The 13,222-nt window shown below is 40.7% G+C and overlaps 1 protein-coding gene across 1 annotated transcript in view; it reads right to left on the bottom strand.

Moving 5' to 3' along the window:
• brinp2 (bone morphogenetic protein/retinoic acid inducible neural-specific 2) overlaps window positions 1-12,363 on the bottom strand; it is a 203,529-nt gene extending 191,166 nt beyond the window's left edge. The window contains exon 1 of the mRNA XM_067474748.1: window positions 11,503-12,363. The gene's annotated coding sequence lies outside the window, so the exon portion shown is untranslated. The remainder of the gene's footprint in view (window positions 1-11,502) is intronic.
• Between the last annotated feature and the right edge of the window lie 859 nt (window positions 12,364-13,222).

Below are 13,222 nucleotides of genomic sequence, written 5' to 3'. Positions count from 1 at the left end.
AACTATCTTCCTGACTAAGTACTAGTGTACTACATTTTATTACTGTGCCATATCGTTTTGTATATGTAAAGTGATGTAGACATGTCATGTGTTCTATATTATGGTTAAACAGACTTGATATGAAATGTTTTTACCCCATAACATTCACCATCAGATCTTTAACCCTGCTCTGTTGTGAAGCTGCTCTGAGCTGCTTTGTAGCTCATCTGAAGCATCCTCCTGTATTTTTTCCATAAACTATGTTATTATTTATGCATATTGATTGAGATCAAAAGCCCTCTTACTTATTTCAACCTTAAAACATTGCACACACGCACATGCCCACACACAGATCTTTCCCAAGGATTTAGGTTCATAATATTTAACCCCTGGAACAAATATCCATGTGTTCGCCTTTGGTGTCAAATGTGAAGTCAGATTCACATGAGCGCTTTCCCAAAAAGCATTCACATGAGTAGGTTCAAAGACCCACGTTGATATAGTCAGCAAAAACGTGGTATGAAAAGGGGGAGAGGAGGAGTTATTAGTCCACACTTTGGAATGTCTCCTCATGAATTAAATATGTAATCAGACATGCAAACTGAGCCAGAGAAATGTAGAGTTTTATCTTTGTTGAAACTAAGCCAATAAAGGCAAATAATGCCTTCTCCACAAATAAATTTGCATTATTAGAGGCATGATTGTGTGGAAGTCATTGCTCGCTTTTACTCTGAAGACTTCAGATGGTTAAATATCCCGTTTCTCTGTAGCAATAACAAAAAGAAAGGAAGTGTTGGCATTGAGTTTTCAACTGAGACCATAATGAACATAATGTACATAGTCATCCTGCCTGCCTGTTTATACTTAAATAATGCTTTTAAAATAAAAACTAATATTGTTGATGCATATCAGTATCTCGTAAAGAATAAACTTGAGGTCTTTAAAATGTCCTCTAGCAAAAGCAAAGGCAATATTATGCATAGCTTTTATTTTTTTTCTAAGGCTCTAACGAAATAAAGATTTCCAATTCCAAAATTGAAAACGCTGTGTGAAATGGTGCATTTTAGATATTTGGCTTTTTAAGAGCTGGGTCTCGCCAGGTGGATGGTCGGCCGGTGGTCGGAAAATGGTGTTTAAAGTTTGTTTAAAGTTTGTACATATGTGGTACCAGTTCTTCAGCTTCCTCTTCCTCTCAAGCAAATAACACTCAGAACTACACACTGGTCGCCTCTCGTCATTTTGATGTGTTCAAGTGTCATTTCTCATCCCAGACAAAAGGCAACGTGTGTGTCATGGCTGTGTCATTGCCTTCAGGCCCCCTCACACCAAGTCCATTCAGTTCCAATGTGGAGCATGCTGGTGGGCCGAGCAGAACAATGAGCTATATATGTAATACGAGGTAGTGCGTGAGTTGTGGATGTGCAAAACCCAAAACACAGGTGATGGCTTCTAGCTTTGCCAACCTGCTGCTTAGTGCTGCTGACAGTTTTGTGGCTGGTCCATAAAGTAAAAATGCCATAAGAGCAAAAAAATAAATTGCTAAAACAGGGTAAGAAGCTCCACAAAGTTGCAATAATTGGATCATAATTCTCTGTGCAACCTGACATTCAACTTCATTCCACTTTAAAGCAATCTGCTTGATGTGAGGGGATTAATTCTGATGTTGTGCCGTAAAATGTATCCCGACCAGCGACCAAGCTTGCTCACTTCCTCCATCTCTCTCCACCCCCTACTGTGGAAACTCTCTCCTGTGCCAATGAAGTGAGTCAAGAAAGTAAAACAGGTACATTTTTGTTGTGTAGCCTGTTTGGTTTAAGGTTAGTTGTGTGTCTGTGAGTGTTAGGAAGAGACAGAATGGATGATGGAGTGGGTTAACTTCCCTTCAACAGCAACAGTAAAAAATCAATGGGGAGACTTTGGATGACAGAGCCAATGAATCTACATGATATAGCTCAATACACAGATCAATGCTGTAACTTATAATCATTGTATTTCACTGCTTAATGCCTCTTTTAATCCCTGTCAGGAAGTGGAGGAGAGGCAGAAGGAAACTGGTTGAGGATAAAGTGAGACACAGAGATTCACATACAATCATCACATGTTCTGCAGAAAAAGTCATGAATCATGAGTCATGAATAAACACTTAGCACTGGGAGGGTGTGGTGATCCTTATTGTTCCTTTTTCTACTGTCTGACAGTGACCTGGGTGGCAAGTCTAAGATCCACGTAATTTTTAGGCGTTTTTTATGTTTGTCATTGACAGATATAAGTAAATAGTAATGGAGAAACATTCCGTAGATGTTTGGTATAGTATGTCTGCTTTGCAAAAACACTTTTGGCAACTGAATGTGATGTGTTTTGTGTTTAGCAGCAAGACCGATTTGTTTGTTGGGGATGAAAGATGCCCTGTGTGTGGTTGACTGGATACTGGATATCAAACCAGAAATAGCATCTCGTGGTGATATTCCTTTACAAACCAGTGAAGGTGCAGTTTCTATGCATGTCTGTCTAGGCGCATATTCTAAGCAGTACATTCATGAGTTGACACTTATGCTAATTAAAAGGAAATTCACGTCACAGGAGTACTGTCACGGTACTCACGTGATGTTCTTGAGAATACGAGGGAGGATGGACAACCCAGAAACAATGACACAGATGCCTAAGAACCAGATGGGCTGGAAGGAATAAAAAGATTTCAAGGTGTATGATTCTGATACACATCTCTCAGCTTTTGTATCATTTACAGTCCTGTTTGTAGCTCTTCTGCATTTTTGGCAGCCTTCAGGTATTATCCAAACCACCTCTGGAGAGCCCTCAGAGCTCTGCATTATGCATTGGGAAAGCCAAAAATCCAGTTAGGCTTGTGATCTCTCTCTAAAGGCATCCGTTTGCATCAGACAAACTACAACCACACAACTACATCACAAGCTACATCCCAAACCCTCTCCCATCTCTCTCCGAAAACTTGTGTGTGTGTGTGCATGTGTGTGTATGGGGGTCAACACTGCCATCAATCATACAAAGTAAGACAAGGTGGTGATTGTGCTAAACGCCGGCAGAAAATTCAAGGCACTTGCTCATTGACGCAGAAGCTTCTGTAAATCCAGAAGCCAGAATCCTATCATCTGATTTACAACACAGTCCACAATGACCTAGAAAAATGACTTACAGCTGGCAAACTGGGTGACTATGTATAAAGGAAAAGGGACAGGAAAAATAAGTCACATGATCTAAATATGAGATACTTTCAGCTTCTCCGAGTTTCACGGAAAAAACGACAGAACTACGTTGAAGTAGTGGTCATTGTGTACACATTTTGTTCTCGACCTTCCTGTAGCCTCTGCAAAACAATTTCCCCAAGTGTTACGAGAAATATGGAGCAATCCCTCCACTGATTTTTCCAAAGAAAGTCTCATTAATGAGCCTTTTTTTCCTACACAACTCAGCAGTTTAGTCCATAAGAGTATTTGGAAGCTGCTTAAAAGCTCTCAGTGGATTAAATAAAATAGAAATATGTGGGGGTTTTTTGTCTATGCACTGGTAAAAATGGCATTAAACACATCAGCTCTGCATGCACAATACGCACATACAAATGCCCCCATCACTGTCATCCGCCCCCTTGTGTGGATTGAAATGTCAGCAGGCCTTTGGACTGCTGCAGCCCGTGTTATAGCCCAGCTCAGGATTAATGTACACATGGAAAAACAATGGTGCATTTGCACTGCTCCTCATCCCCTCCTACTACAGCTGCTGTGGGATGCATGTAGCTTCTCCTTAGAAGAGATCAACACTTTGATGTATAAAGAGAAAAGGAGAAGGAGGCAGAGAAGAGAGCGCGAAAGAATTTAACTGCCTTTCATGTCCCTCCCTCCCAAAACTCCCCTGTTTTGGCTTAAACAAGCTACTGAAGCCAGGCATTGCCACAAGAGGCGTGTCAGTGGTGATGGTGGTTAGGGCAATTGTTTCATCTTCTTTTTTCTTTTTTTTCTTTTTGTCTTTTTCCCTGGTGGTGATGCTTCTAATGACTGGCACAAAATCAGGGGAGATAAAGAAAAACCTTGGTCTTGGATAAGAAGTTCAGAGAGCTCACTGTACTAGCTGCAGGCAGCGCTGATTTATAGGTCACCACAACTAAAAGAGACATGTACATTTCCAACATAGCTGCTAAGTGTATTATTGGAGGGATATTTTTTTACTTTCTATCAAAGAAGAGGGAAGTGCTGGTGCTCAAATAATTGGGTGGACAAATCCCAATCCCTGACGATTGATGGAATAACTTAGTTTAGGTCATTTATTAGATAAGAAGTGACAAACTTTGTCCAATTCTGTTCTCTTTAGCGGGAGCTCTGCTCCTCTACTTTTGGAAACATGGAAATTAAACACAGACTAGTCAACCAATTTCTTACCTCAAGAGCTGGGAAATTCTTTTTAATCTTTAAATAGTAAATATTTAAAGGGTCTGTTTTCCTTTTTTTTACTTTACTTAAAGGTAAAGACATTTTAGAGATAAGTATCAACCTAAAGTATATGCATTGTTATATTAGGTGAGAAAAAAATCCTGTTCTATATGTGATATAGTAATTGAAATATTCTAGTGGCAACCGAAGCCTAGTTGGAAAGTAAACACTTGTTTTAATTTGGTTTGGTTTGATAAAGTATTTATAATATGTTGAGTCTAATTAAATTTACATGACCTAACTGTCTTTGATGGGACGGCATGTAATAAATCCATCTCTCTTCAAATCGGGGGTTATGACTGAAAGCTTTCGTCTGCCACTGAATGTCAGTCCTGTCCCTTAGCGTGGGTTAGACTTACTGTAGCTTCAGTCACGACACATCCAAGAGAAGACACAACCCACTGTTTTTGTCTGGGTTTCGCAGCACTGTGTACTTATATTGCCTTCACCAAACCACATTAGTGCACAGAGATATAGGAGTATAGAACTACTATCAATCAATATTCAATTACTTCAGGACCACATTGCACCTTCCACCTTCCTGTGTAGATACAGAGCATTGCTTAAAGATTTTTCAACACCACATACAATGCATTTATGAAAAAAAAACATCATGTGTGTCAATCAATGTCTGTAGGTTGGCTTCCTACATTGTTTACCGAAGGATGGAAAGGTTTAAGTAAAATCTTACATGAATTAGAAAAGAATATACACAGGACACCACTCAGCTGCAACTTAAAATAAATATAACCTGCCTAAAGTTGTGCAGTACTGCAAAGAAATGCTGCCCAGTATAGCAAACGGAGTACTCACACTGCAAGTTATTAGACTGGGAAGGGTTACAAAGTTATTTATAAGTCTCTGGGTCTCCACAGTAAGACATGGTATTCACAACTAGAGAAGACTTACAACAATAAGAAGTGGCCAACCTTCCAAAATTAGTCCAAGATCGCGTTGATGACTGATTGCAGGACAACAAAGGCCTCTCTGTTCTCGATAAAGGTCAAGGTTCAAGACTCTACTATCTGAAAAACACGGGGTAGGTATGGCATCATGGGAGAGTGGTTGAGGAAAAAAAAATACTGTTGACACGAGAACATTAACACATAAATTCTTCTCTGTAGGGTACTTGCCTTCTTGCAGACAAGTACTGTTCCTTTTCAAAGTTTGCATCTAACTAAGTACAGATAAAATAAACAGAAGTGTTCCCGCTTCACCAGTCTTATCGAGGATTCGTAGCTGACTTGTGTGGATTTGCAGGAACCATGGATCCCAGAATGCCTTGCATGCCATTCGGAGGTCTAGGCAGAACGTTTAACGTAAGTTTAAAGCTTGTATAATATTTAATCCTAGTACTGCTAATACGCCACTTTATTAAGTTACGATATTTTTTCATGCAAAAAAGTACCACTTCAGATTTTTATTATGTCGTCCGTTTATCCAAATTAAGTCTGTCTGTAAATCGCTCGGATGAACCGTTTTATCAGACAAGACAGTGGTCAAGTTAGCAGCCTGAAGTCCAGCTTCTTACATGATCTGAAAAATAACGTCTGCTGTCATCAAGGGGGACAACAGACTTATCTCAGTAAGCTGTGGCTCTATTGTCTGTAGCAGTTTTATATGTTATTGATCACTTTGGAAGACAAAGGCATCTTAGAGTTGAAATATGCTACTACCTGTTTGTCCGAAGGAAAATGTTGATATTTTATTGGATGTTACAAATTACCTTGGACTCACACAAATCAATATAACAATACATACATGCATATAAAGGGCTATATAAATAAAAACATAAGTAGTTTTGAGTAAATTGGATTGTTTTTATTATTATGTAGGCCTACATACAGCCTACAAATTTATCCTTTATCACAATCACTGTCAATTGGATTTGTCTTTCCTGAAAAGTAATTTTATGTTAAAGTTGAAAAGATGTTGTCAGTGTACATCAACTACTGTAATGATAACACTGTTTAGCTGTAATCATCAGTGCTGATACAAGCTGCTGCTTTCACCAAGAACACTGCTGCCCCAGTTGTAAATAAAACTCTCTTTTCGGACTCTGGACTCAAGTTCGGCAAGTTCGGACTTGCCAAGTCTGAGCTTTCAGGTTGAGCAGTCTGAACTATGTGTTGTCTGTATTGAGAAACCGAGATGAGCCCAAAACCCTTCAGGAAAAACTTCTATGAACTGATGGGTCCTTCTATGCACAGAGATGGGTAGTTTGAAGATCTGAAACATTTAGTGCAAGATAAACAAAAAGAAAAGAAACCGGGGGGAACAAATATTTTTTTAACAACACTGTATTTACTGTCAGAACTGTTGTGTTAGTTTAGCTCCCATATTTTCTAGGTGTACCTGCAATCAGTGTATGATGAAGTCTGTGGTGCTGGAAAAATCAATTAAAGCAGAGCTACCGTGGCTTTAGCAAACAAGGACCTTAGTCTTGTGGAACTTTTACCACCTAAAGTTATTATTAAGGTTGGGAGATATTTTTAGCATATAGAGCATTTAGATATTTTGACATTTGTCTCCAATCCCCATCCCCTCAACCAACCGGCCAATCACAAGCCCTTGTGGGCCTCAGACTGCTAATAAAACTGTCCATCACAAGGTCCACCAGACCAAGGGACCTCATCGCCACAGTGTTTTGAGGTTTCACCAATGAGATTCCAAATACAGATACTGAAGACACTCAGTAAATCAGACCCTCTCAAAATGTATTCAGAAATGTAGGAGGTTTAAAACAAATGTTTGGCATTTTTGCTTCAGGAATACAAGGCTCAGGTGGGGAAATATACATACTCCCCCGGTAACATTGATACTTCTCTCCTTCTTCTCCACTCAGTATAACTAGCCCGTTCAACAGAGGACATCTCTGGCTGTCTAAAAGACAAATCTATCCAATAACACATGCACTATTAAATACAGTTACTAACAGCATGATTTTTTAAACCGTATGTATAAAATAAAGCCCATTGTTAATCACTGCTGGTTTGACAGATGAATAGTAAGGTCACCCCATAGAAAGAGCAATCGTTTGTATGTGTTTGAAAAAAACTTCAGTTATACTGCGATGTCTCCACGGCCTGACTTGAACCATGTGCGCCACTTATCTTGAAAAGGACAGCACACAATGTTGAGAGATGGGATTGGTGGCCACTCTGAAAGCCTACTATTATGTATCAGTCATTGAAAAGACTGCATTTTGAATATCTCCTCATGTCCTTGCAGTTTGAAGGACACAGCCGTATCGTATGCACCAGTCAATCTCGAAAGAGCATACTCGCTGAGTACACACATTTACATTTATATACACGCATTTAGCTGATGCACTTTTCTGCACAGTGACAGCAGTTAATCCAGCTTGGAATTTTACAGTAGATGGCTTACAAAGTGGAGAAAAGGTCAGAGAGAGTATTTTGATTATGTGCCACATGGGATCATGTAGTAAAAGGAAAATGGTAGAAAGAGTCAGCAGAAGTAATAAAAACCAAAAAAAAGAGGAGAAAACAGTAAAGTGGAGTTATTATCTTCTCTGTCACTGAATTTCCGTTTGCTAAAATTTACAACTACACCATCTAACTTTATTTTTCATTCAATCCAGCTTCTTTTCTTTACAGCAGTTGCTGAAACCTACTAACAACAGAAATATACACTGCTTACAATCCAACTGCTGTCTTAAAGCGATTGAATCTAGTTGTAAGCTCTTAACTGTGTCTGTTGAGGTCTTTTGAGGCAAACTTCAAGCACATAAACTCAATTCAGTGCAGAGAACTTCACTTTCTACATCAGTTATAAAAGTACAGACTGTGGACCACCAGGGGGCATTTAAAGCGATTCCACAGGGTGCTGAGCATAATGAGGAGTGGTTCAATTTTGCTGTTATTTCATTGCTTTGCAGAAATGTTACTACAATGAGAAAAGGCATAAAGTACTGAACTAGTTTTATTTCAACTTCTGTTGTTATCATCTTAAAATGACTGATGCTTTATCATTTTAAACCAAGGACTCTTTTGAATCTTGTAGAGCTGCAATATATAATAAAAATGGATAAACACACTTTTAGCAATATACTTTCCCACAGAATGTTAAATTGTGATCATTTCGATCTGTTTGTACCCTAGTGTTGGAAGTGATGCATCCATCTAAACTAAGTTCTTAAATTATAAGTTTGGAACGAGTCAAGCTTGAAACCGAAGCACGTTATAACCCATCTCACTGCATTATTTAAAAACATCTTCAAGAATTCCCAGGAAATCAATTATTAACCATTTAATTAAAAAGTAATTTAACACAAAATTAGTTATGCAATCAATTTTAGGTAAGTATGTAAATTTCCATATTGTGACTGTACTAACAGACTAACACAGTAGTGATAATCACAGTAGGTGGAATTAAATTTAATCTGTTTGCATTTTCTCAGCCCTGTAACATCACAATAAAGTAATCACAGAAGACTAAAATTAAAGCATTTCTTAGTTTGCACAGTAAATCCATTTAAAGCCCCCTAATGGGTATTTTTGAACCACTGATATAGACTAGCAGAACTGCATTCCTCTGTATGGAAATTCATTTGCTTATGGTTTTCCCACCGCTAAAACGAATTGGCCTCAACCGGCACATTTCATAACTAACAACTAACAGATATCTTCTCATAAACATGTCAGTTGGATTATTCTCAGTGATTATTCTCAGTGATTTTTGTGGGATATTTTTGTCTTCTATAAAACAATAGGGGCTGTCTTCCTTGAAGAAGACACTCAAATTGAAAGTACAGACAGACAGATTAATGAACTGTCTACCTGGGCACAGCCCCTGTAGAGTCCAAAAGGTCAGGGAGCAAGAGGAAAGCAAAACTTTCACAAATACAGAAAAATGACTAAAGGAAAATCCGAACAATCATAAAGAACACAGAACAAATACGATAGGATATACACAGATACACAAACTACAAAAATTACAACAATCGATGGTAATAAAACAACCGCAGAAGGACAAAACCAAATAAAAACATTAAAAAATTACAAAGAAAAACACAAAACTACCAAATAAAAACATAAAAGAAGAGATGTCATATCCAACACAACAAGTACAAATATACACATTGTATCTACAAAGCAGCATAATTTGGACTTATTTTGTGTCTCATTCAGTCTGGATGTTCTTCAATATGCATGCAAAGGAGCGGGGGGCATTTTACATGTTTGTGCCCAGAGGCCCCTTGCTCCACAACTCATCCATGCAGACAGTTGGCAAATTAAAGAGGAAAAACTAAAGAAACAGGCTGAGCAACTTAATGAATTCAGATGCCTTCGTAAAAGGCGGCGAATGGTTTGATGAAAATGGTATTAATCATTTCACAGTTACTGGATCTCAACCCAACTGAACCACATACAGTATGGGAGAGTTGGAGGCGCTGTGTTAGGTGGCGCTCACCACTTCCAAAGGAATATGTTTTGAAAGAATGCAGTTCATTTCTGTAGAAGAGTCTCAGGGACAGAATATATTGAAACCGGGGGATTGTGTTGCAAAACCACCTTCGTTATTATTATGGTGATTTTAATTTCAGAACCAGGGACTGGAAGAAAAAAACAACTAAATTTCCATTGACAAGAAATGCCATTCACTTCTAATGCAATTTTATGCATTTTGTGTATTTTGCAGTCCTTTACTCGCTTTTAAACACATTCTCTGCACTTCTGTGCAACACCACTTATTGCCGGCTCCAGTGTTCAATATTCCTTTATTCCTTTTTTTTCAGCGTCTACACAGATGCAGACTCACACTGCCATTACACAACATATCATTAGAGCTCTGTGTCATGCACTCAGCTTCTGATTTATATGCTCTCAGTGGTACAGTAAATCACAGAAATTTCCACATTGCCAGCACATTACACTTCAATCTACTGTAAATGTATACAATGAGGGAAAGAGCTGTCTAGTGAGCATGGAGTGTGTGTGTGTGCATGTGGGTGTATGTATTGATTTGACTGGTACAGAATTTACAGATCAAACAGGGATATTTTTCCTTTCAGTGCTTTGAATTTCCAAGCTTGAAATGTTGGGTTTTGACTTTTCTCCCCCTTCCTTCGCCTCCACTATTTGTTTGACAACCTCAGGGGTCTGGCAGCGGCAGATTCCGGGGTGTTCAGTATAACTCCGAGGCAGCAGCTCCTCTTCTCCGAGGATTTCTTACAGCCACATACAGCAGTCTCGACAAAGTAGCTGACAGATAAATGTTGTGCTTACATGGTTCAGAGAATCTGTGAGAAATTGCGTGGTGCGTAGCAGGCATTCAGGGTGACTGATGGAGCAACAATATCACACATACACGCATGCACAGGCAGAGAGAGACACATCGAGGGGAGAGAGGCATGGCAGGCAGGAATGTATTCATTGGGTGGGAGAGATGGCAACACTCACACACACACAAACACACACACAGGTTTGTGTTATGAAGCAAAGCAGAGGTTGAAGGACAGCTTCAGGTACAGCTTCAGTCTCTTTGTAAAATAATGTGACAGGCCTGGACTGCGGTGCACACACAAGCCCTTACAGTCTTGGGAGGGGGTTCAATCGTCATTGCAAAGTTCTAGTGTGCAAACAATCTAGAAATTAGGACTCACGCAGACCCAGTGTTTCCACAGCATGTTGTGACTGTAGAGTTAGCAAGCATAAATATGTACAGACACTGTATGAAAGGGGGGCGTCTCAAGACCCACGTGTGACCTCTGTTGTTTGTTTGGTTTTGCACACTCATTGCATTATATTTTTTGCACACATAATGACGCAAAAGAACACCGTTGGCCAGCCCTGCTGATGTGGTAACGGCCCATTAAGGTTTCCATCTGATTCATTAAAATTCATATGCTCATCTCTCCCCCATCCTCACCTTCTGCTAATATGTCACAGTGCACCTGAACACCCTAACCCGCCTTTCTGTCTAATGCGCTGCGCGTAAAAAAAAAACAAAAACAAACAAACGCGCCTTGGCACAAAACGCACAGCAACCACCACTTGTTTTCATTATTTTTCCAAACCGTGGAACACACGCGTAAACTCACCCAGGGTGTGAACGCAGGTCCCGCGTGTCTTGATTTGTGTCCGTGTATCCAGTAAATAGGTGGAGAACCCGAACAGCGAAGGCGCTAATGAACTAGTGGACGGCAGCTAAACGCCACCGGCTGCACTCCTTTCCCTTTTTCCTCCTCCCTGTCTCTCTCTCTCTCTCTCTCTCTCTCTCTCTCTCTCTCTCTCTCTCTTTTTCTCTTCGCGTCCCTCACACTTGCCCTCTTCCGCGGGGCAGGCTGAGCCGCGGCTGTAATAATCCAGGCATTGTCATCTTCATCAACACATAAAAAAAACACAGATGGTAAGGAAAGACTCCGTTTTGCGTCACAGCGCACAAGTCTGGAGTTAAGATGAAGTCTCCTTTCTGACTGGAGATGCTGACCTGAGTAATCCGCGCATAGACACAGTCTGAGTGAACAGTTCACTAATTTATAAATCTCCGATTCTGATCGAGTCAAGCCTGGAGTTGAATCGCGGCTGCAGGCGTTGCAAAAGCACAGAAAGTTTACCCTCAGAGTGACTGAAAAAGAGATGAGATGGGGTGAGATATAATCCCATTTAGATATGTTCTCCTCTCTCTTCTTTCTCCGGACCAACAAAAACTCTCCCCACAGAGGGTCTGTAGAGCACCTGCGGCCACAGCAGAGACGCGCAGGTATCCACAAACTGGGGACCCTCCCCTCCTCTCTCCCTGTGTGTGTTTTATTCCGCGTTCTTTTATTCCCGGTCGGCTGAGTCTCTCCGCGCCACGGTCATCACTCAGTGTCAAGCCTGGCGTTGCTTCTCCAAGTTGCTCAGGAAAGCGTCTCTTCTCAGCAGCGCCTCTCCTCTCTCTCACTCCCTCCTCCACAAACTCTGTCCATCCTCCCGCTCCGAAACCACACCTCCCTCGGCAACGATTGGGTGAAAAGCTTAGCGAAGGAGGAGAGGGAAGCAGAGGAGCGCTGCGATGATGCTGCACTGAGAGAGAGAGAGAGAGAGAGAGGGGTTTGAGGCAGGAGGAGCGGATAGAAAGTGGACAGAGGATGGAAAAAATCTAGATGAGAGAGAGGCGAGGATGGAGAGAGGAAGATGAGAGAAGAGGGATAAAAGAGGATGGAGAGTGCGCCAGGAAAGAAGGATAAAGGAGACTGACACAGTGAGGGAGTGTGTGTGTGTGTGTGTGTGTGTGTGTGTGTGTGTGTGTGTGTGTGTGTGTGTGTGTGTGTGTGTGTGTGTGTGTGTGTGTGTGTGTAGATGGGTTTGTGGGGGGGGTGCGCTGAGCTTTATGCGTTGGAGCCCAAAGGGACAGGCTGGCTAATGAAAGTGAAAATGCTTCCCTCCTTTTTTTTACCCTCTCATTCACTGGCAATGCTTTAACCAAATTTGTCCCCTACAAATCTGCTTTGACTCCTAACAAAAGTGAATTCTTACTGACAATGTCCCCGATTACTGAGCGGAGTCGTACACTTATGTCTGTCTGTCTGTCCCCTCCACTTCTCTTTGTAAAATCTGGTGTCTGTCAGCCAAACAGCTTTCTTGGTGAGGGTGTGATGAATAAGTAAGTGGTTGAAGGGAGACTGGAGAAAGAAGTGCATGTGGAATCTGCTGCCCAGAGGCGTCGGGAGGGAAATAAGTAACAGCCTGAGCTGCCTCTGTAATAAGAGCAAATGAGGTGGGCTGGATATTGTTGTGGCGCAACCGCACATGGTAGCAGAGAAAGGCAGACAAAAT

The sequence above is a fragment of the Channa argus genome, chromosome 14 (genome assembly GCF_033026475.1).
Source record: "Channa argus isolate prfri chromosome 14, Channa argus male v1.0, whole genome shotgun sequence".
NCBI classification, from domain to species: Eukaryota; Metazoa; Chordata; class Actinopteri; order Anabantiformes; family Channidae; genus Channa; species Channa argus.
This window is presented reverse-complemented; position numbering and strand designations above follow the sequence as displayed.